Here is a 25145-nt window from a genome sequence, read left to right on the forward strand (position 1 = left end):
TCTCATCCGCAGTTCCAAAAAGATAATTAAACACTTGAGCGTGTGTTCCTTAACATAACAATGAAACATTTTTATCTGCTCTGCACCAGACAAATGAGGAACATACCTTCTTCATATCGCAACACATCGGACGAAATGACAGATACCTTCGTCTGAGTTGTAACTGCTCTTAGAGTGCACGCCCTTTTCTCTTTCATGTATTTTGCCAGGCGAGATGCTACCACGACTGATCTAACAACTCTCTAACCAAACTCTAATTCACAGACTCTTTTTGTCTGTCAAAATTCTAATTGGTATGTTCTGGGAAATATATGGGGATATTAGTTAGTTTAACTCTCTTACGTCGCATAAAAAAGACAGTTACTTCATAATTTTGATAACTAAATTCTATTCAAATTTCTAGAATCGTTGATTTAAACATCTAATTGGATTTATATCTTTAACATTAAAGATTCAGGGATTTAAAAATGTTATGTATTATTTTTGACATAGTCACATTTTCATCAATACATTTTTTTTGTTATGGAAATATTTTCTATTAACTAAACATTGAAAATCGCAACTACTTCCGCTTTAACTAGGACATCCAGCGTTTTCCTGATACGAATATCCAGCCGTTTTTATTCAACAGATTATTGTGTCCTATTATTAATTTCGTATCTCATTGACTAATACGCTATTTTTTTAAAATCATTATTAGCAAATTAAAGGTTAAAATCAACAATTATTTCTATCACATATAATATTTATATTGTATCATCTAGCCCTTTTGTTATAAATCTCTATAACTTCTAATATTTAACATTAATTTTAGGTTTTCACCTTATGAAGGAAAATTACATAAATAACGTTGGTTGAAACACAATGAAATAAAATATAACACATGCAATTTAACGTTGTGTTAGCAGTGGGGAAAATTAAATAACAAATGAATAAAAAATGATTGATTAAACAACATCGCATCTCATTTCTCTCAATTGCCTTGTCCGGATGTGCATAACTATTTAATCTGAAAAAAAAAACTGATGTCGTCTTCCACTTACTCGCTTTATTTCTCCACTTCTTATCTCATCTCTTCTTTATCTTGTTCATAGTTCAAACACGTAACTTTCACAGCTTTAATATTTGCAAATGAAGAAGAAAAAAATCGATCGTACAAAACTAATGTTTTGTACGATCGATTTTTTCTTCTTCATTTGCAAATATGACTTTCTGAAAGATAATTAAAAAACATATGTCGTCTGATAAGAGTCGATTTTTTAAAGTCCTTTGGACCGGGGCATTATTTCAATTGTATAGCGATATAAAAACAATATTTATTTTAATATAAATAAATGGAACAGGTTGACATTTTTTATCTAGCACTAAACCTCCCGCAAATGATTGTTTTTATTCTAATATTCTTATATATATATATATATATATATATATATATATATATATATATATATATATATATATATATATGACTTACTTTTATGCACGTAGTAATTATTAATTAATAAGTAACAATTAATATTTAAAAAAAAAGCAAATACGCCCTAAAAACGTGGGCGAAAAACAAATGTAAACAAAGGGCAAATAACTCCTTTCTCATAATATAAACATTCAGAGAGCGAAGTAATAAGAAAGAAATTAATCGCCAATAAAAAATAAATAAAAATTCAACAATCCTATAAATATATATATATATATATATATATATATATATATATATATATATAATGACCGTTCTATTAGTACAGCAAAATATTTTTAGCTAAAACGGATAGACAGCGAGAGTTGCACTAACAAAATGAACTACTTTTGTGAGCTGGATTTTATTTTTCTACACAGTCACCATTATTCTCAATGCACATGTATAATATAAAATTTCAGATCACGAATGCACATGTTTTATCCTCATAACAAAAAATGTTTGTACGCTCCTCGTGTATATATATATATATATATATATATATATATATATATATATATATATATATATGTATATACTAGCAAAAGTACCCGTCGTTGACTGGGTTCCAAAACAGCCTACAGAAAATGGACTCTGATTTATGATTGTATGATAGGTTATGAAAAGGAAGGGTTGTAAAAAGATAGCTTCGAATTTGGGGGTATCAAAACCCAAACAAAATATGATGAAAGTAAAAATAAAATAGATAAACCCCATAATTTATTATACCATACTTGTTCACACTGAAACACTTATCACAATATTCTGTGGATCTATATTAAAAAAACTTGTTAAACTTTCTGACATATTTTCATTCTATGGAGGTCAGGCGCGAACGAACACCCCATAATTTTATTATACCATATTTCTCCAAACTGAAACATAATTATCAAAGTATACTTACGAAGATAGATATGAAAAGTCTTTATTAAAGTTTGTGCCCATTTCCATTCTAAGGAGACCAGGCGCGAACGCAGGCCCCACAATTTTATTATACCATCCTTATTTAAGTTAAAACATCAAAGTATTATTATGTAATCTATATCAAAAACACTTGTAAACGGTTTTTGTTAATTTAAAAAAAAAATTCCCACGCGTTGTGGACCAGGCGCGTACGTAGACCCCACAATTTTAATGAATCATCATTATGCCAGATCAAACATACCCATTCATATGTCTCGATACATCCTCTATTATTATATGTGATCAATTTTCTATAATAGTCAACCATATAGGAGCCTATTCGTGACCAGACGCGCACACAGACGTTCAGCTTTATATTATTGATATATATATATATATATATATATATATATATATATATATATATATGATCTGTAAAGTACCGTACTTAACAAACTCAATTTTTCCATCTATAAACATTACTATCAAACTAAGTAATAATATTATGATCCATTTCTATTCACTATACTAATTTAATATTTAATTCTTTCTCCACGCCTTAATATTGTTATAGAGGTACACTCTTTTTTATAGAGGTATGCTCTTTTTTAGCACTCCATAGTAAAATAATGTATTATGTGAAATATATTAACATACTTACCTTCATTGTTCATATTAAATATTAATTTGGATATATTTTTTCATCCTATGTGCTATCATTATCTAAATCCCTTAGGCCTATATAACAATAAAGTTTTATTTATTCTGTTTATTTTTATTAGCTAATTATATTTATCTAAAATATTTGTCTTATAGGGGAAATACTTTGTTCTAGAGAATTACATACCACTCGTGATCGTGACTGCATTGATTATTCGCCGATGAGATTTACTAACGCCATTTTTGTTCAACATAATGGCTCGACACTTAACATAATTATTTCTTTATTTATTTTGTTGGCACTGTATATTTAATATTGCTAATACTATTTAGGTGGGAGATAATTAGCAGCAAATTAATTTTAATAGCTTTACATGTTATATATTCTGTATATAAAATAAAAAAAAAGAAGTAATCGCCGTTTAGTTCCAATACTTACGTTTCAGTTGGTTATGGCATTTGATAAAGTTTATGCGAGCGTTCAAATCGGATTATATGTTTTATTATTGATTCAAATCAGTATTTCGATCAAGTTTATATTTTAAGCTGGAGATAATTTCACAAGTGTGAATTATATTCCGATGCTTATCAATACAACCATGTGTTTACAAACATTCGTATTATGTCAGATGTAATATCAATTACATCGTTGAATATTTAATATATATACATATATATATATATATATAAAGGTGCCAATGTAAAATAAATTTATGCAATTGTAAGGTCTTACCTCTTAATATTGTTTCTATTAATGCATAAACATAAATAGCAAGAAAAATCATTTCAATAGTTTAATATTTCTAACTGGTTCAATACACTAATTTTCTGGGTTTGGTGTCAATGTACTATATATGGTGAAATATATGCGTAAATAACACAGGAGTTTGAAATGATTATTTTTGATAATGTAAAATGAAAAACTATATTAAACTGTATATAAAGTATATTGTATTATAAGGTAGATTTTGCTTTATTTGTTAACATGTTTTCATCTACAATGTTCAGAATACTCTGCAGTTAGTGTAGATTTTTCTGAATCGGGAAACTCATATCCGTGTTTTGTAAAGACTTTTCAATAAGTACCGCTTTTGGTTCTCTTGGTAGGTAATTGATGAGTCAAAATTTTGAATAAGGGCCAGTTCACGTTTTGCCGCATCATTGACCACCTTGAATGACTTCACTTGTTTAACGCTATTAGCATAATCATATTTTGATTGCTATGTTGCTGGATGAAATGTCAGTAATTCCTGTGATATTACAAGTGCAGTAAATAAATCCTTTGTGTTGGAGATGACATATTCTTGAAGATCCAGTTTATGTTCGATTCAGTTGTCAACTATTTCCGTGAGTTGACTGAGTTTCGTAACTCACTTTGGCGATCCTCAACTACCGTCAAAAGAATGCTAAACCAACAAGTTTTTCCTTAAGATGCTATAAGTGATGTGTAAAGACTTTTAAAGTTGCATTATAAACATTTTTGTTGATGACTTGATAGTCGGGAAGCTTCTGTAATCGAAGTAAATCATATCCTGGGGCACTAACTGCAGAAAGGCCAGTATATTTGGTCTGTAAATATACTTTAACCACAAACAAATTGAACTGCTGCCACCGATCAAATTCTTTTTTAAGACAACTGAGATTGAAGTAAGTATATATTTAGATAGGAGATGACTTTTTCCATAAACTCAGTTCGATGATAGACACCTGGTTTTCAATCGCCGATATCGAAGAAACAATAGGAACAACTGTAAAAATTCTTTGTAATTATCATGTGGCTGGTACATCTGAAGCTGCATGCGTACAAACGCAATGAGATCATTTTTTCAGATACTGAAAAGTATTTATCACTTATTCTCTGCTATTCAGCAGAATTAATGATACTTGTGAAAATCTCTGAAAAAATCCTCCTGCTGAACTTCTATGAGAACTTCAAATGCTTTTGCAACTATCAGTTTATGAATGTGATGACATCAAGGTAATCCAAAAAGTTGACGTCCTAGTTTCTGTTCCAACAATGCACATGTACCGGAATTCTTGCCTGTGTTGCTAGCGGCTGTTTCAAATGACATTGATATTACTCCAGCTGTGATGTTCGATATATAAAGACCACAGAAAATAGCATCTTCTTCGGCTTCACTAGTACCACTTATCAATTGAGGTTTATGTCATTCGGATGATCAACCAATAAGCCAGCTCCCACAATCGTTAGATGTATGTTATTTACAATTGGAAAATTCAGGCATTTTCTTAAATGAAAAATGAAATATTTTTAAGTATGTTTTGATGGTAGCCAAAAATGGAAAGGTCATATACAGTAGGTTGGTATTTATTTTCGAGTGAATGAAATTTCTGACTGCCATCCCACAAAAATATTAAATATACTTAAGAAATCATCCAGATAAAAATTTAATAGAATCAAATAAGATTTAGAGGCAGCTAAAACAGGTCAAATTTAGGGTTTCAAATCATATTTTGATTATTGTGATTCCGGGGTTGATATATGCCTTCTTGGTTCCGACAATTCCATTTTTGGAGTTATTGAGCTATCAATTACATATAACATACCAATAATATTCAGATAAAATTACAGAAAATCATATATATATATATATATATATATATATATATATATATATATATATATATATATATACGAGTATGTGTAACGGATCTATTATATCTCTGTGTGTGTCTGTGTACATTTCCCTTCGCAATAACTCTGTCAATTTTCAGTCTAAAGACTCGACATTTGATATACAGGGTACTGAGACTTGGGAAAATCGATGGGATCGGTTTTTGGCCAGAAATTTGACGATTAAGGGGTCAAAGTTTAACGATTTGACCTTTGAGAACTCTACCAAACTTCTCCGACAATTTTCGGTCTACGCACTTGAAATTTTAGATATAGGTTCCCTGGACATGGATATAACTTAATAACTTAATTTGAGCCCAAAACAATAAATTGTAAGGGGTCATAATAGGGGTCAAAGTTAAAAGAAATTGACCTCTGCGGTCTCTTCCAAATTACTCAGACAATTTCTGGTCTAAATATTTGAAATTTTACATAAAGAGTATTCAGAGATAGGGCAAGCTTTTTCATCAGTTTGGGTCGAAAATTTTTAGTTACCAATATATAAATGTATGTATGTATATCTGTTTGAATGTCTGCCTTAAACTTTCAATAGAGGCGACGGATTTTACCAAGATCAGTATCGTTTTAAAGTTCGACCTTTTACGACAGATATCGAAAAATTGGCTAAAACATTAATATCTTTCCTTCAACTAGGCACTTTTATACAGGGGGGGGGGTCACTTTTTTCGCCGATATTTTTTAAACTTATCCTCTCCTTTAGATTGTCTAGCCTTAATTTTATAAAATGTCGCTTCCGGGGTGGCGGTGGTCGTAACAGCATAAACGTTAGGTTTTACCCCGTTCTTTTCCTCCTTTTCCGAGCCTGCCTTCCTACTACCACTTTTTTTGCTCAACATACACATTCAAACACCCGGGAAACGCCGGGCTGAAATGCTAATATATATATATATATATATATATATATATATATATATATATATATATATATATATATAATCGAGATAAGACACTGATTAGAAATCAGATGAAAGATCCTGATAGATATTCCTTGAAGTAATACTTTCAGGGCGATCCTAGCAAAAAAAAGGAGAAGCTCAATATTTAAGCATAGAGCAATATATAAGTTTAGTGGTTATATTTAAATACTGAAAAAGAAAACAACATATAGACACATATATTTGTATTAAGACTTTATTGTTTGTTGCAAGGAATTTATAGAAGGAATTATGTTGATTCCTTAATCCATGGATTTTCAATAATGGCTCATATCATCAGAGGAAATGCGGTTAGCAAAATGTTCAGCTGTGAATGGACGTTTATTTTGCTTTTCAGCACAATTATTGAAAATAGTTTTTTAAGTGGTGAATCATAATTATATGGAAATACTTATAGGAAAAAGGAATTTGATACAACCTGGGTAATCCATTATCGGAAGGAGTACACTATCCTCCGGGGTTATAAATCCAGATAGGCAGAAATTCCCTTTACCTACAATTATTTCCATATAATCATGATTCACCACTTAAAAACTACTTTCAATATTTGTGCTGAAAAGCAAAATAAACGTCCATTTACGTCTGAACATTTTGCTAACCGCATTTCATTTCCTCTGATGACATGAGGCTTTATTTAAAATACATGGATTAAGGAAATTAACATAATACCTTGTATGTATTCCTTTTGTCAAACAATAAATTCTTAATTCGAATAAATGTGTCTATATGTTGTTTTTTCAGAATTTAAATATAACCACTAACATACATACACACATGCATATATATATATATATATATATATATATATATATATATATATATATTATATTAAAAATTCTATGTCTAAGTTGTATATTATAAAACGCCCATGAAATGAAATATATTGTCTTAATATGGAATCACTTTAACGAATAACATGTAGTATTTAAAAAGATAAACTATGGAATAGATACCCATAGATATTCCACAAATATAATTGGATACATACAAATTTGTTCTGATTATATATATATATATATATATATATATATATATATATATATATATATATCTTTATTTGAATGCAGTTTATATAAAACCTTTTAAAACAATATTCTGAAAAAAATAGTTTTGCGATATAATTATTATACTCATCGGATGATTTTAAATAAACATTGTCCAACAGTAGCAGTATGCAATCATAATAATTTTATCTGTGTTTTTCATGTCTAACTTGATGTGTAACATGACTTAAATCAAAATACGCACATTTAAACATACACGCATAACTTATTGATCTATTTATAGATAAATATAGAATATATTCTTTTCCTTGTGTCATACGAAGAGAAAACATACATATATAACTGACATGTGTTTCTAAATTGTTGTTCAAGTATTTTGTCCATTACTTGAATTCTGGTACGTTTTGTGCATTGTTTACATAGATTATAAAAAAAACCGTGCATACAGACTTGTATCGCTAAATTCCAGACCTATATAATGATTTTTTTTTGAAAGTCCAGATTTATGGGTGGTTTTGTAGAAGATGTTTTTTTATATAACATTGGCTCTTTTAGGTAAGTCTATTTACATTGGAAACACGTATAACTTGGTCGTTCCCTGTCAAAATCGATATTTGCCTACATGTCATAGTGTTAACTTTGACAGACTAAATAAATATAGATGTTCTATCCGTCGACAAACAAACTTCAGCCGATTTTAGTTTTGATTGTTGACTAAGAGAAAACGTTAAATATTACGACGTCATATTGTGTGTCGGCCCCTCAATAATAATAAAAAAACAAGTTTGAATTCAAAGATGAGGCTCGTTGAATGTTTGGATCTCCAAGGCAAACAACTTTCTAATCCGTCGAACTTTTCTACTAGAAAACTAATTTTCGAAAAGTCCTAACGACCGTCATATATGTTTTATACACCTAGTAATGTGTGCTTAAGCACCTTTCCATCAGATGAAAAATTAAATGTGTTGGAAAATGCTTTTTAGACACTCCAGACGATGTCAAAACTATTTGTGGTGAAGCTGATATTAAGTGGAATGTAAACTAAATGTCTGCAAACATTACTTTTAAAAATCCTTATAGTTCACGGTTCTGACGTTTTTAGATGCGGATTGATTATTCGTACAATTTGGATTCTTCAGATTACTGTTTTTGTCTTGAGTCTTAGCATTCCACACGAAAAGAGAATAAAATTCATTGCAGATAAAACTAGAAAAATACCAATATATAATATGATATTAAAACATTATGTCTAGAATGAAATTCCCAATTTTGATTAAAATTCCGTGTCAGTCAGGAATAAATTAAAATAATAAGAGTATACCATTCCTCTCGATCAGACCAGAGTTTGCGTTACGTTCATTTGAAAACTAAATTAGCTCTTGTGACAACATCGATTACATGATTATGGTATTATCAGCTCATTTTTCAGCACATTATTTTAAATATGTTTTTAAGAGAAACATGTGCTGCAAACAACATATATTTATTATCTGATAGAAATATTGATTACTGTAAGTTTAATGCTAAACATCGATAAAGGTAAGTATACATGCATTGCATGTTGCTGTACTATTATTAAAACTTCAGGGCTTGGACTTCCGTTTCTTCGAACGCCTAGAATGCTCACCATCAAGGAAGTCTCTCTTCAGATTTAAATACTAATCAGTCCTCATGCGATTCTGGTACCTAATCTCCATTCGTTTCTCGTCCTGGTGGAATCTCTTCTCCCCGCTTGTCACGCATTCGACACACATTCTCAGGAAACCGGTCAATATGTGAAAATAGAAGTTATTCTTGACACTCATGTTTTAGCTCAAGTTTCTGAGAGCAGTCAACACGTTGACAAATTCTGCGTAGTTTCTGGACTAAATTTTGCCAAAAAAACTTTTTCACTACCAGAGCAATGCATTCCAAGCTTCTACTTCTTGATCTCTGATAATCTGCCGGGTCTGAGTATCGCCAAAGATGTCAGCTTTCAACTTCTCTTTGGTCAATCTTTTAAACGCATGGCACAAGTAAGTGAAGCCGTCACAATTTTGTTCAGAACTTGGGTGAACTGCTTGTTTAAGCTGAGCTTGATATACAACAGTTGGAAAAGTTCTCTATGCCTGCCACCCTAGAGTCGTTGATGATGCTCCTTTATTTACAAGGCACCAATTCCTCCTGCACAGGAGAATCCTTCTTTCTGTATGCTGAGCATACAACTTTTGAAGAGTTAAAAGTTTTATGATTTCAAAGTGACCATTTTTCGACATAATTACTATCGAACCTGAATAATTTTTGCCATTAAAATCATAATTTCTAATGAAACATGGCATTTAACTTCCACCAACTTTTTCTAACATGCTCAACACATGTGCAAATAAACAAGAACGTAAAAGAAAACGAATATGCAAATAGCTAAAAAGCGTTACCGGATTTAGAAAAAAAAACAATTGCAATTTTCATGGATTCAGCGCTTTAAATTCCTCCTAAATCAGCTGGAGAAACGCAGACACTTTGTTGACCACTGTTATTGTTTACCCGTTTACAATCATGGTTGTATGTAATTCTTTATTAAATGATAGAGGTTAAAGATTTTATTTCCAATTTGACAAAGAAAATTGTTTTGGTAAACTCATGTGTATTCACACGATACACGATTCAATCGGACAATATAACGTTGTGCAACTGATTTGTTTGGGCAGATTTACAAGCCAATTAAACTGGTGGAAGTTTTGCTTTGTCCGTATTCAACAAACTATACGACATTCGAATTAGCATAACAAAAACAGCTGCGTACTAAACCTAATATTTTATTTTAGAATAACAAGCGATATCAGGTGATTACTCGCAAACACAAATAGGTTCACTCACAATTTTTGTTATATATCCTTCATTGATTCAATATTCATCTTTATTTTGTATTATAAACTACAGTAATTCTTTACTAAATTACAATGTACGCTAAAGTAATTAATATACTAACTCAAACATTACATTAATATAGGCTGGTACCATATAACTGTGCTACTGTTGTTTTTTTTTGGACAGTAAAACATAAAACTTAATGCATCTGATTAGCATCCGCTAAGTTATAGAGGACACTATAAAATTACTATTGTACCAAATGGCCTGCAGATAATGTACCTATAGTTTATCAAAAAGTTCGGCTCCTTGGATTAGCTGAAAGCTAATTTTAGATCATTACGAAATCCTATTTTGATTAGGCAATTCACAAATCTGACGTTAGACTACAATTGTTTTATCGTTGCTATTGTAGACAATGTTAATGAGAAAGGTGTAAAATCATAACGGACATCCAAAGTACCTTACCAAAAATGCCATATCTACTGTTTAAACAGTTTTAGTAATTTTGTATACACCCTCATTAGAAGATTATAAACAAAGTCATTTGGAGGTTGGATGAAAGTGTCTCCATGCAACGGATTAGATTCAAAGTTACACAGCCAAATTTTCAGTTAATGTCGTTAACCACATAGTTATGACATACACCACGATATTAATAACTCACAAAAGTTTTTCATATTTCGTATCGAATGCAAATGAAATAAAAATATACAAATCTTTTCTAATTTCGTAAATTGGCAGAAAAATGACACACCCTATTTAAAAGATACATCTCGTACCTATATATATATATATATATATATATATATATATATATATATATATATATATATATGGGATTGATATGTAGTTTGCTTGAAGCATTGTGTGGGATAGGTATGTAAAAGAGATTTAGAAGGCTGTCACAATGCGAGGAATGAATTATAGTCGCTGTTGGTAAGAGGAGACGAGAACAAGTGGCGATTTACAAATCAATAAGTACATATATATATATTTTATTATTTTTTCATTTTTTTAATATATATATTTATTCAGTTGTATGGTACAATGTCTTACTTGTATTCATGCGACGTATTCCATTATTAATTTCGGAAAGATTTTCCCTTTTCAAATGGTATGCGTAACAGGTCGATTCAACGCATGCTGGATGAAGGGCCGGAAGTTGTGTAGCTATGTGAGGCCTCGGGGCAAATGTGAGTAGGGGATTTATGTATGGTATGATTAGGTAATTAACGTGTTTATAAATTTGCTATTTTTATTTGTCTTTATTTTTATTTTATTTATTTATTTTTTGGTTCATAACTTGTTTTAGCGTGAGCTTTTTTATTGTTCTTTGTTATGTTGTCTTTATCATTATTACTATTAGTTATTTTTTTTTCTGCTGATGTGTGGGTGTCTCTGCTTTTCTGCGTCACTTAAGTCGCTGCTGGGCTGTGTCCGGTCGGCTACTGTAGGGGCGGGCTGTGAAAGAGGAGGGGGGTCGGGGTCGGCAGCTGGGTGTTTAGGTTAGTGTTGCTGGGAGTAGGAAGATAGCCGAGGGGAAGGAAAGGGGAATAGGGGTGACATTCTTTGGGAGATGTTAATTTGTTTATATTCATGAGTGGTAGTAGATTTTTATATTTATTATTATTTTTATTCCAATTGGTTTGTATTACTTCGGCTAACTTTTAATTTTAGTTGGTTTGTATTAACTTTTGATTTTAGTTGGTTTGTATTACTTCAGTAACTTTTAATTTTAATTAATTTTTTTAAATTAAATATATACTGCTGTTTTATTTATTAAGTTTCTTTTAGTATATCATTGTTTTTTTATCTATTTATTTATTTATTGTATTATTTATATGAGAGGAGGTTGTGGTAATGTCCTGTTTGGAATGTATGGCGGGCTGTGAGCTGTGTGCAGTGGTGTATCTGTTCTAATGGGTTATGGTTGTTATGGCAAGTGTTAGGTGGGAGCCGTATGTAGAGTTATATAATGAATGAAGATCCGAGCTCCAGTCTGTTATTGAGTTCTGGCCGTAATTTGGATATTAGTAGTAGAGTTATATATATATATATATATATATATATATATATATATATATATATATATATACACACGGCTCCCACCCAACAGTTACCATTACAACCATAACCCATTAGAACAGATACACCACTGCACACAGCTAACAGCCCGCCTCACATTCCAAACAGGACATTACCACAACCTCCTCCCATATAAATAATATGAAAATAATAATAATAATAATAATAATAATAATAAATAAATAAATAAAATAGCAATAACATACTAAGAAAAACTTAAATCAGCAGTATATATTTTAAAAAATAAGTAATAATAATAATAATTAATTAACATTAAAAGTTACTGAAGTAATACTAACCAACTAAAACTAAAAGTTAGCTGAAGTAATACAAACCAATTATAAAAAAATAAAAATAAATATAAAACTCTACTACCACTCATATATATATAACTCTATGTACGGCTCCCACCTAACACTTACCATTACAACCATAACTCATTAGAACAGATACACCACTGCACACAGCTCACAGCCCGCCTCACATTCCAAACAGGACATTACCACAACCTCCTCCCATATAAATAATCCAATAAATAAATAAATAAATAAATAAAATAACAATAATATACTAAAAGAAACTGAATAAATAAAACAGCAGTATATATTTAATTTAAAAAAATTAATTAAAATTAAAAGTTACTGAAGTAATACACAGCAACTAAAATCAAAAGTTAATACAAACCAACTAAAATTAAAAGTTAGCCGAAGTAATACAAACCAATTGGAATAAAAAAATATATATAAATATAAAAATCTACTACCACTCATGAATTATAAACAAATTAACATCTCCCAAAGAATGCCACTCCTATTCCCCTTCCCTTCCCCTCGCCTATCTTCCTACCTCCAGCAACACTAACATAAACACCCAGCTGCCGAGCCGACCCCCTCCTCTTTCACAGCCCACCCCTACAGTAGCCGACCGGACACAGCCCAGCAGCGACTTAAGTGACCCAGAAAAGCAGAGACACCCACACATCAGCAGAAAAATAAATAAATGATAATAATGATAAAGACAATATAACAGAGAACAATAAAAAAAGCTCACGCTAAAACAAGTTATAGACCAAAAATAAATAAATAAATAAATAAAATAAAAATAAAGACAAATAAAAATAGCAAATTTATAAACACGTTAATTACCTAATCATACCATACATAAATCCCCTACTCACATTTGCCCCGAGGCCTCACATAGCTACACAACTTCCGGCCCTTCATCCAGCATGCTTTGAATCGACCTGTTACGCACACCATTTGAAAAGGGAAAATTTTTCCGAAATTAATAATGGAATACGTCGCATGAATACAAGTAAGACATTGTACCATACAACTGAATAAATATATATATATATATAAAATAAAAAAAATAATAAAATATATATATATGTACTTATTGATTTGTAAATCGCCACTTGTTCTCGTCTCCTCTTACCAACAGCGTCTATAATTCATTCCTCGCATTGTGATAGCCTTCTAAATCTCTTTTACACACACACACACACACACACACACACACATATATATATATATATATATATATATATATATATATATATATACAGAGTGCCCACAAAGTCTGGCTACATTATGTAGCCAGACTTTGTGGAAGCATCCTGTAGATTATGTAGCCAGACTTTGTGGGCACCCTGTATATATATATATATATATATATATATATATATATTGAATATAACAATTTGCTACGTCCTGATCAAACCATGGATACAAACGAAACGAACCATGCCCTCTATCTATATAGGTTTAAAGTAAAAATGTGTGCGTGTGAGGACACTCCAAACATATATACCCAACGTTTTTTTTCAACAGACTGAACATTTTGTATATAGGTAATTCAGACACGTGGAAAAGGTTTAATCCGTGCTCATACAGAAAACAGAGCTTCTAATGGAAGATTGATACTTGAGGTAATCAGATTTTTATATGTTTGTCAACTGTTTAACGACTGCGCATGCATGACCGGAAAAATGAGATCTTCTTTATGTTAAGAATAAGTGGGTTTAGAAAACACTATCTATAGAGTGTGCCATGCTGGTTTGATGGATATCGGACTTCATTATCTTTGAATTTTTGTTTCGCCCTCGACTTTTATTTTCCTTATAAAAAGTTAACTGTTTAGAAAACCATTAATACTCGCATGTACATGTCTCGACTTCTTTCCGTAATTTTACTTCATTTTTTAAAGGAATTTAACTTTACGTTTAATATGTGCGATATTTCTGTTTGTAATAAATAAGATATAATATATATATATATATATATATATATATATATATAATGTTTATGTTTATTTTACAACCGGGCAACGCTGGGTGGGCTGCATATATATCTATAAAAGTGAGAATTAGTGTGTGAGTCAGGCCACTTCACAGCCTATATACTCATTGAATTTTTGATCTATGGACTGGAAATTTAGTATATAAGATATTCAGACGTGTGGAAAACTCTTCACTTCTCAACTAATATACGAAGCGAATTTTAATCTACCGACTTGAACTTTTGTACATACGGCGTTAAGATATGTGAAAAACTTTTCAATCCGTTTTCGTCCGGGAAAATGCAGCTAACTGAACAATTAGAATGTGGGGATGATCGGATTTTTATCTGTTTGTTAACTGCTTCACGAATGCGCATGAGCGACCGTGAAACATTACAGCTTTTATTATGTTAAGAATAAGTATGTTGAAAAACACTCTGTAAAGATCATGTCAATCTGGTCAAGTGGTTATCGTACGTGATTTACTGTTCCTAGGTTTTTGTTTCGATCTCAGCTCAAGTATTCTTTTTTTTTTAAATAATTGAACTGCTAAAAAAAAAAAAAAACATAATACTCGCATGCACATTTCTCATTTTCTGTATTAATAAAAATATAATATTTATGCGTATTTTACGACTGGACAACGCCGGACTGTCTCTTAGTTAACTATAAATCAAACATTCAAAACTAGTCTTCCGAAGACTCCACATCCGACGCCGGCATATATACTGGGAATTGAGAGAAAACTTGCCGAACACCAGAAAAGAGTAAATAAGAAATTACAAGCGGCTAAATCTACTTTTTGCACGTATCACAGCATATGGACGTACAATAATAATAATATTTATTGGGAGTATCTCAGCTGTGTTTTAAAGAAAATTATTCGATAAATATGTTGACATAATCGCATCTTGTGCAACTATAACACTGGTCAAAAACGAATTTGTTGTTTAAGTTTTTTTTTTCGGATGATTTAGGAGTAATCTAATGCGTTGATTCCAGTAGAACTTTTTAGCTAAAGTCAGGTGTCATTTGTTTATATTTTTCTTAGCATGTGTGGAGCATTTTACAAAAAAAAATGGTTGGAGTAAAATACCATGTCGTATAATAGTTTTGATTGGAAATTATTGTTTTAATGTCAAATATTGGTCAGGTGCGATAGTTCTGAGTGATTATATTGAAAAAGGGATTAGTTTGAAATCATAAAACATCACAGCAATCATGATGGCTGATTACTATTGGAATCTGAGAAGATACGTTCCTGCCGGTGAGCATTCGAGGAGTTCAATGGAACGGAAGTTCAAGCCCTGAAGTTTTCGCAATGGTGAAACAACATTATATTTACGTGTACTTACCTTTAACAATGCCCACCGTTCAGTTTACAGTTATCCATATTTTTATCAGGTAACCAACATATGTTGTTGACGAAACATTTTTCTCTTAAATACACTTTACAGTTTTCGCTTGTATAAATATTTTATTTTTATTTTAACTTATTTTTATTATTTTTATTTTTATTTTCATCCTTTTTGTAACACTTTAATATTTTTTTACCCCGTTGTTTTTGAATCCGAATTTTAAAAGTTTTTCGACATTGACTTATTGTTTTATTTATATACGTATTTCCGTATCCCTTAATTGCTTTTTCTATTTCCTTTTCTCGTTTTCGCCACTTTATAAACTTTGGTTTGCTTCTTTAATTATTTGCTCTTTTTCAATGATTCTTATTATTTATAGTGACCTACATTTTTTTTACTATTAAATACATATGCACACCTTTCCGATTTACTCTTAGATAGTTAACCTACTTACAAGGTTTCTTAATTACTTTTACCATATTATCCTATTTCACCATTCTTATTTCATGTCTAAATGTTGTAAAGCCAGTTTGTATCTATATGTGTATTTTTTTATAATCCTGACCATTTTTCTGTTCTTCTGACTAGAAACATTTTGCTTCGAAATGACATAACATAAGGAAGGTGTTTTTCGTAAAATTTCCTTTTACACTGCATTGTAATTCCGATCATATTATAAAGATATATTTAAGTTTTATTTCTCATCTGTTATTTAATATATTTGTTTGCATTTCTTAATAGTATTGGGCTTTTCTTATCTTGATAAGTTTACTTTGTTAAAAATATATTCTTTGATAACATAATTACACACACACACACACACACACACACACACACATATATATATATATATATATATATATATATATATATATATATATATATAATTGTCGCATACTTCGCCAGGGGGTCATGATCTCAAAAACTGTATTTCTTCATTTTGTGTTTTCATTGAAAAAGGCGTAACTCTGTTAATAAATAAAGAAAACTAAAATGTTTTAACTAATTATTATAACCTCTAAATATTTGGACTTACATACACAAAATTTATAGGGGTGGGGTACTGACACATTGCCAACTAACCCCTTTTCATAACTAAAATACATCTCGTTTACATTTTATTGCAAATCATTGTATTTTACTCTGATACACTTCATCGTATTTACAGCCGTTCATGGCATTCTGTACTAAAAAATCTTTTGCTCATATAATTTTTTATTTGATTATAGATCGAAGTTTTAAAGAATTTTTGTTGCTTTTTGCTAAACAAGTTTTATTCAAAAAAACGTACATATAAAGAGAATTTCTAAGGCATAAATAATTCGGAAAAAATTACATTAATTTTCTTCCCAGACAAATAATGTGCGTTAAAAGGTAATTCATATTTAATATTACTCGCGCAATATTTTTGACTGGTTGCCGTCAGTGCTTCATAATGCAATATTTAAATCTCTTTGAACATAAGATAGAATATAATTCTCTCTTATTAAGTTTATTGACACAAATCAATAAATAACGCGATACAAAGAAGATGCAAAACCTCGGACAATATATCCTCAAAACTGGATATAAACAATAAACATCTATTTCTTAATTTTCATCATGCATGCGCGATGTTTTTCTGTTTTGCATTATCAATCATGCAGAGAACAATCGGGTTACACAAAATATAATAAGATAGGTCTTCACTATCTCGAGTAGCTCTAAGCCTTACCCAAACGTTGTGTGCAGTGGTTTTATCATATTTCCTCTTCAATACTTCTTCCCGTTCTTGTTTTGTCACCGTCTCTAACATTGGTGATTGCCAAGGGAACTAGCAACGATTTCCAAACATGAATAAACAATGCACACTCACAAGAGAAAATACAGACTTCGACATAGTGTGTGTGTGTGGATCAGTTATATTGTGTGTGACACCAACGCGGAAATCGACCCTTAAAACGCTTAACTCTGCATCTTTGTTTTTATAGTTGCCGGTTAGTTAATCAATACTTCCCATCATCTGCTAAAACTGTCTGATATTATCTCCAATCTCTCCGATCTCTTTCGGAGGACCTTGTAGACACTATCTCTCGCCAATTGTCTAAAATTTAAAATTGTCCATAAAATTATTTTGACACCCAGGTTTATTGAGTCGGGATGGGAGATCATTAATATTATTTTTGTCATTGAGTGACTAATGGGAAAAGTACTCACTTTTTTCGTCCATTCTCGACTGATTACTAATCCTATTTCCGATCGCCTTTGTTTATCGTAGTGAATAAATGCCCACTGTTGTCTTCTGTTATTTAATTCCAATACCTTTTTCGTTTTTTTACGCTTTAACTCATACCTAACACTCTACTGGATGAGAACGTCTACTCATATCACAAACGTCTACTCATATCATAAAGCAAGAGTAAACGAATAAAAAAACAACAACATCATAAGGAATAGTTGATCAGAAAACAGAACTTCTTTTATATATATATATATATATATATATATATATATATATATATATATATATATATATATATACTCGGGGTTTTTATTGAAAAGTAATGGACTAATGAATTCAACGAGGTTGTTAGATAGTGCTCAATAAAAAGAGCTGATAATATTTGTTTATTGTTATATAAACATGGTCACATCCTGCTGCTACAAATAGCCACTTGTTTCAATCAAACAACAGATATCATCAGGCAGCGACTTAACTATTAAAAAGTTCAATGAATAATCTATATATAAGGTTAATAATTATTAATAATAAGGTTATTCATTGGACTTTTGAATAGTCAAGTCGCTGCCTGATGATATCTGTTGTATTATTGAAACAAGTGGCTATTTGTAGCAGCAGGATGTGACCATGTTTATATAACAATAAACATATATATATATATATATATATATATATATATATATATATATAAATATATATATATCTTTATCGTAGGCAAAACTTAAGATATATAAATACTGCACTGCAGATTCTCTGGCAAACTACGTATTAGAGATTTTATCAATAAGTTACAAGAATAATTAATATAGACGAACACTTAGAAATTTACTAGGATACACGTAAATGGATCAGTGTAAAAATAGATGTCTAATACAGAACAAATATAAACGAGCACTTGCCTTTTTATTTTAAACAATTACTTCGACGTTAATTATACATGACGAAAAATCATCATTACTTTTTTATATGTGGTTCGATAGATTAGAACCTGAATAATGCTATGATATATGTTTAGGAGAAACTGTTGCAGACAATGCCACTAGATAGCACATTAGAATACTATTTTAAGAGTTTGTGTGAACAAATATTGAAAATCTTTACCTGATCATCTGCTTTGATAAATCCACGTTATTCGTGCTTCGACGCTCATTTTACATAAGTGTACTGTTTTCAGCATATTTCTATATTTTATTGAAGAATAATATATATGTTTTATTATAATTTTTTGCGGATTCAATATGTAGTTTATGCGCATGGGATATGCAAGTTTACAATTTATGGCGGGAATATTAATTCAAATAATCTCAGCTATGTAATATACCTAAAAACGGAACTTGCCTGAGTACTCTTTGGTATATAGTGGGTAGATATTCCAATTACTATATTAGATTGTCGTAAAGCACGTTGAAAATAGACAGAATTAGTTGCCTATTTCATACTTACAGTCAATCCGTTTTGTAATAAGCTGAAGTTGACTGCATATATGTGAATGTGATGTCAGTTCACCGGCAAAAAGAGTTCATACATAAGAGTTTTATAGGCAAGGCCTAGATAAGTATACGCGTTTAAATACTTTTCACAGAAATTGCAATTTAATAATATCACTGACTCCCAATTTATCTCCCTTTTATCTGACTAGAAAGTGATCAATATATAGATCAATGTGATTAACAAAGATGAGGATTAATTGTACTTTAATTATCGAAGAACGATACAAAGCAATGATTCTTTTTCTAAATAAATAGCTGTTCCAATTTGTTCAATTATTATTTTGTGAAAGTGCATGAAACTGGTGTTTATTTCGCCTCAAATAATTGTCAAGCAGACGCCAAGAGGCGTGTGCAACAAAAAAAAAAAGAATAAAACACATGGAATTATTGATGTTCTGTTTATCGTCTATCGAATTAGTAGACGATGACTTCAAAACATAAAAAAGTTCAAATAAATATTTGATTAAATTGTTGAGTTTAATCGGAAAAGTTTTACATTTTCATTGTTGGTTGGCCCCTTTTCGATGTTTGCTTTATTTACCTTTTTTACCATTTTACATTATTTACCATTTATTGATAATGTACAAAGTCAATCTTCTCGAAAACCATGACAGAGAAACGGATGCTTGTATTAAAAATCTACGCAAAAAAAAAAAAACGTAAAGATAAATAAGACTAATTCAAACCATCGACAAAAGGGTTATGAATCATTTTGCGTTTGTAATAATTTATGAGGATGGCTCTTAATCTATTCCACCGTTAAAACTGACAAAGTCATTAATATCTATTTGGTTGAGAGAATAATTTGGCGAGAACATGTTCTTTTCAAGACAGTGTCGTTTAGAGACGCGCAGTCATTGAAGAAATGAATACATTTCACACGTCTACTATAAAGTTAAAATCTGAAAATAAGAATAGGACTAATAAGTTGTTGAACTTTCTAACGATAAATTAAATTTAAATATTTAGTTATTGGAATGAAATTGTGTGAAAATAAACTGATTTAGATTTGACTGGAATAAAGAAGTAGGCACACTGCACATTTTGCCAAATACTTTGCTACGTTGCTTGTAATATGTCTCTTGTGATACTTATACAAATGTGGAGAATAATGTTTATTAAAAAAAACACATTAGTTTTTACAACCACACATGAAAAAAATAACATCAATAAATATTTGCACATAAACTAATAAAATGCTATACACTGAATGGTAGAATTGACTTTCAAAGTAAAATAAAATATTTATATGAAAATCATTATTGGTTTTTTAACAAAATCAAAAAAAATTTGCGATCTATGTCAACATACTACTAATTACTTGTTGCTTTCTGGAATAATAATCGATTTCTTTTCAGAAACAGTTAGCTCAAATATATGCATTATCGCGTTTCATTTGGCTCATAAATGAAACGCTGTGCACGTTTCCTGAATGGTCGATGTATATGTATATTTAAACTGTAATATGATATCTATCAATCTATTTATCTATATCTATATCTATATCTATATCTATATCTATATCTATATATATATATATATATCTATATATCTCTCTCTCTCTCTCTCTCTCTCTATATATATATATATATATATATATATATATATATATATGATTGTTGAGCTGGATTGAATCCGACGATATGAATTAAAATGGAGATGGAAGGACCTGAATACTCAATGCAATATAATTAAACAAATAAAGGGGGGTTTCCACGTTGCTCCCTATCTGTCGAAAATAATTATTAAAGAGAACAATTTAGACACAGGTAAAACTTGAAATATATATATGTATAAATATATATATATATATATATATATATATATATATATATATATTAAAAAACATCCATTCGTAATTTCATTTCATTTATGATTTTTATTTTACTTATTTACTGTATTTTATCTTATCATTGCCTATTTTTAGACGCCATTTTATCACTTTCTATTCTTATTTTTAGACGCCATCTTTCAAGTTACTACGCTATTTTATCCCAATTCAATTGTCTCTAATTTTTAAAAACTTCCTTCGCAATCTCGTTTCATTTTAGTTACTTAATCTATCAGGGTTATATTTCCAGACGCAACCTTTTAAATCTCTACGATATTTTAGCCCAATTAATTTTCTCGTCTCATTTCATCAATTTATTTACTTTTCATTTTTAGACGTAATCCACTATGCTAGTTTACTCTAATTTATTATTTTCTCAAATCATAATATGTAGATATGTACATCTAATTTACATAAGGAAAACACGTTGCTCTTCTCCATCATTTTATACAGCCCCAAATGCCCCGACCCTCTCGTCAGTGACCATCCCTCTTGAAAAAGCCCGCATAAATCGGGCGAAACGTTGAGTATTCAGGTCCTTCCACCTCCATTTTAACTGATATATATATATATATATATATATATATATATGTATATATATATATATATATGTATATATATATATATATACATATATATATATATATATTGTACACGATTGAGCAGACACACTCAAATAAACATACATAGAATTTTAAGCAAGAATGTGCAGTAATTGATGCGGAATAAATTAACTTATTTAATTAATTTGTATAAAAGCAGAAAAGAGATTATCTGATTTTAAAACATCTTTATCTTTTACATAGCCTACATTTTAATGGAAATTTCGTTCATTGATACAATTCTATTAAATTTTACAATGGAATTCGCACAATCTTCTGGATTGATATCTATCTATCTATCTATCTATCTATATATATATATATATATTTTACAATATATAGTTGACTTTTGATTTTACACTTTGAAATAAATTAATATTATATTACCAAATACACTTTGCTTTAACACACAACTAAAAGCTTAAAGTAATAAAAATAATAAACTCATGAAAATACATTAATTAAACACAATTGTTCGTAATCCTCTTAATCTAATTTGATGCGGAATTCCTATGACAATGATTGGAGTAATGCAAGAGAAAACAACATTTCTAGTGTGTTTAGAAAAATTCAAATGTCCAGTATTCGATGAAAATGGTTTAACTTTGAAATATACAATGGAATACAGTATATAAGTAGCTTATTTCGTTAAAGTTAAAATTAATTTAATAAAAATAAAAGATAATTTTGTTTCTGTCTTCTTTATCCATACTGACATATTATATATATATATATGTATACTATATGTATATATATATATATATATATATATATATATATATATATATATATATATATACTACCATTTAATATATGCATATTCAAAAACTTATTGACAGAACCACACACACACACGTATATATGTATATATATATATATATATATATATATATATATATATATATATATATAGCAAAAATGGTAATTAGTAAAAAACTGAAGAGAGTGCTGAATACTATTTCAGAGCAAATATGCGTTTTATTTTTATTACCTTTTTATCTGTTTATTACCTGCTATCTGTAAGGTCTGGCAAGCTGCTGGATCGTAGATATAGTCCGCAACCGAAACATGTGTAACTAAACAGATAAAACGGTAATAAAAAAATAAAACGTACATATATATATATGTATATATATATATATATATATATATATATATATATATATATATATAATTCCAATTAAAGCAATCCAAACTAATGAATAAAACTAGGTGCTTAATAAAAGAACAAAATATACTTTTACTTACGTTTTATTTATGTTTAAGTAAACATTGTACATGGTCACAACACAAACAACGCCAGTGTTTCGCCTAATTAATGACCTCATCGGCTGTCTTTCATGTTCATTTCTCCTGAAAGAAGATTTAAAATTTTCATTTCTTTAAATATTGCAATAAAGAAAATAGGTAGGGTTTAAACAACTCGTAGAACCAAACAGGAAAAGATGGGACTGGAGGTTAATATAGACGAGGGGAGAGAAAGAGATAGAAAAGTAAATAAGTAATGTAGTATATAGAGAAAAAATAAACTTAAGCTAAGGAGTCATTCAAACAACCACGAAGGGCCGTCCGGGAAGTATTAGGTTTAAACGCTATCGTTAAAGAAAAGGCTTGCAAGCGACGTATAATCGACAGTAATGGGAAGGGAAGAACGATTAATATTCTAAGCGATAAGATTTATTAATAGCTGTCTGAATTTGCTGTGATTAAAGCCGAAATTTGACGTGGTTCAGCACAAAATACAATATCTATTCATTATAATTATTTATATTTCATTAATAATTTATCTTATAAAAATTGAATCAAAAACAAAGTACGAATAAAAATAAACATTACAAATCAAATCAATGGAAAATTAATAAAATTAAAGGTTTAGATATTAAAGAAATCTTTGCATATATGAAACCCAAGGATTAAAAACAATGATTTATATAGATAAATTATTATGGGTAATTTAAAATCGTTTAAGGCTATAAATATTTTAGGAGTATAGATGGTAAAATTAAAATGGAAAGAAATTTATTTAATACATATCATGTTTTCTGTATTTATATCCATGTAAAAACACATGCATTGTCAGTAATTCACTACAATTTTACAATATTAAAGATAGTTACGGTTGAATATGACCAATAATATAATGTCTTATTCTATCATTTGATTGTCATAGATGTTCACATTGACGCACACACACACAATATATATATATATATATATATATATATATGTGTGTGTGTGTGTGTGTGTGTGCGTGCATACTTTTTATTATATACCGTTTAACCAGGAACAGAAACATTTCTATATTCCTTTAGCAAAAAGAAAACAACAAAAAAAAAACCACCAAAAAACACAACAAAAGCGTTAAGCTTTATTAACTATCTACGCGTATACTTGTTTCGGGCCATCCCCTGATAATCTATGAAGTAATTCTCTGCATATATGCTTTTTATTACTCTTATATAAGTAGGGACACTCCTTGGTGCAAACTATGCACACAAAAACAAAGAATAACAAGAGTCTCATTGACCTATATATATATATATATATATATATATATATATATATATATATATATATATATATATATATAGTCCCTCTCACCGACATAAGTAATGGGTAGGGCTATGACAATAGAATTTATTTTTCATTATTTTGATTCTCGAGTATATATCCGATACAGTTAGACACAGTTAATCAACCGAGAACCACAACACTCTATATAAAAGCATTAAAGATATCAAGCGATGCACACTCGTGAGTCAAAACAATGAAAAGAATATGCTGTTGTCATAGCTCTAGTAATGAGTAAATTAT

The 25145-nt window shown here is 29.8% G+C and overlaps 1 long non-coding RNA gene across 3 annotated transcripts in view; it reads right to left on the bottom strand.

Annotated features, from left to right (window-relative positions):
* Window positions 1-24805, bottom strand: part of LOC145276822 (uncharacterized) — a 122861-nt gene extending 98056 nt beyond the window's left edge. For all 3 annotated transcript variants that reach the window (XR_013868023.1, XR_013868024.1, XR_013868022.1), the window contains exons 1-2: window positions 24673-24805; window positions 23580-23684 (exon numbers count right to left, since the gene is read on the bottom strand). This is a non-coding gene — a long non-coding RNA (uncharacterized LOC145276822). The remainder of the gene's footprint in view (window positions 1-23579; window positions 23685-24672) is intronic.
* Window positions 24806-25145: the final 340 nt, after the last annotated feature.

The sequence above is a fragment of the Euprymna scolopes genome, chromosome 5 (genome assembly GCF_053919585.1).
Source record: "Euprymna scolopes isolate OS-2025 chromosome 5, ASM5391958v1, whole genome shotgun sequence".
Taxonomy (NCBI): domain Eukaryota; kingdom Metazoa; phylum Mollusca; class Cephalopoda; order Sepiida; family Sepiolidae; genus Euprymna; species Euprymna scolopes.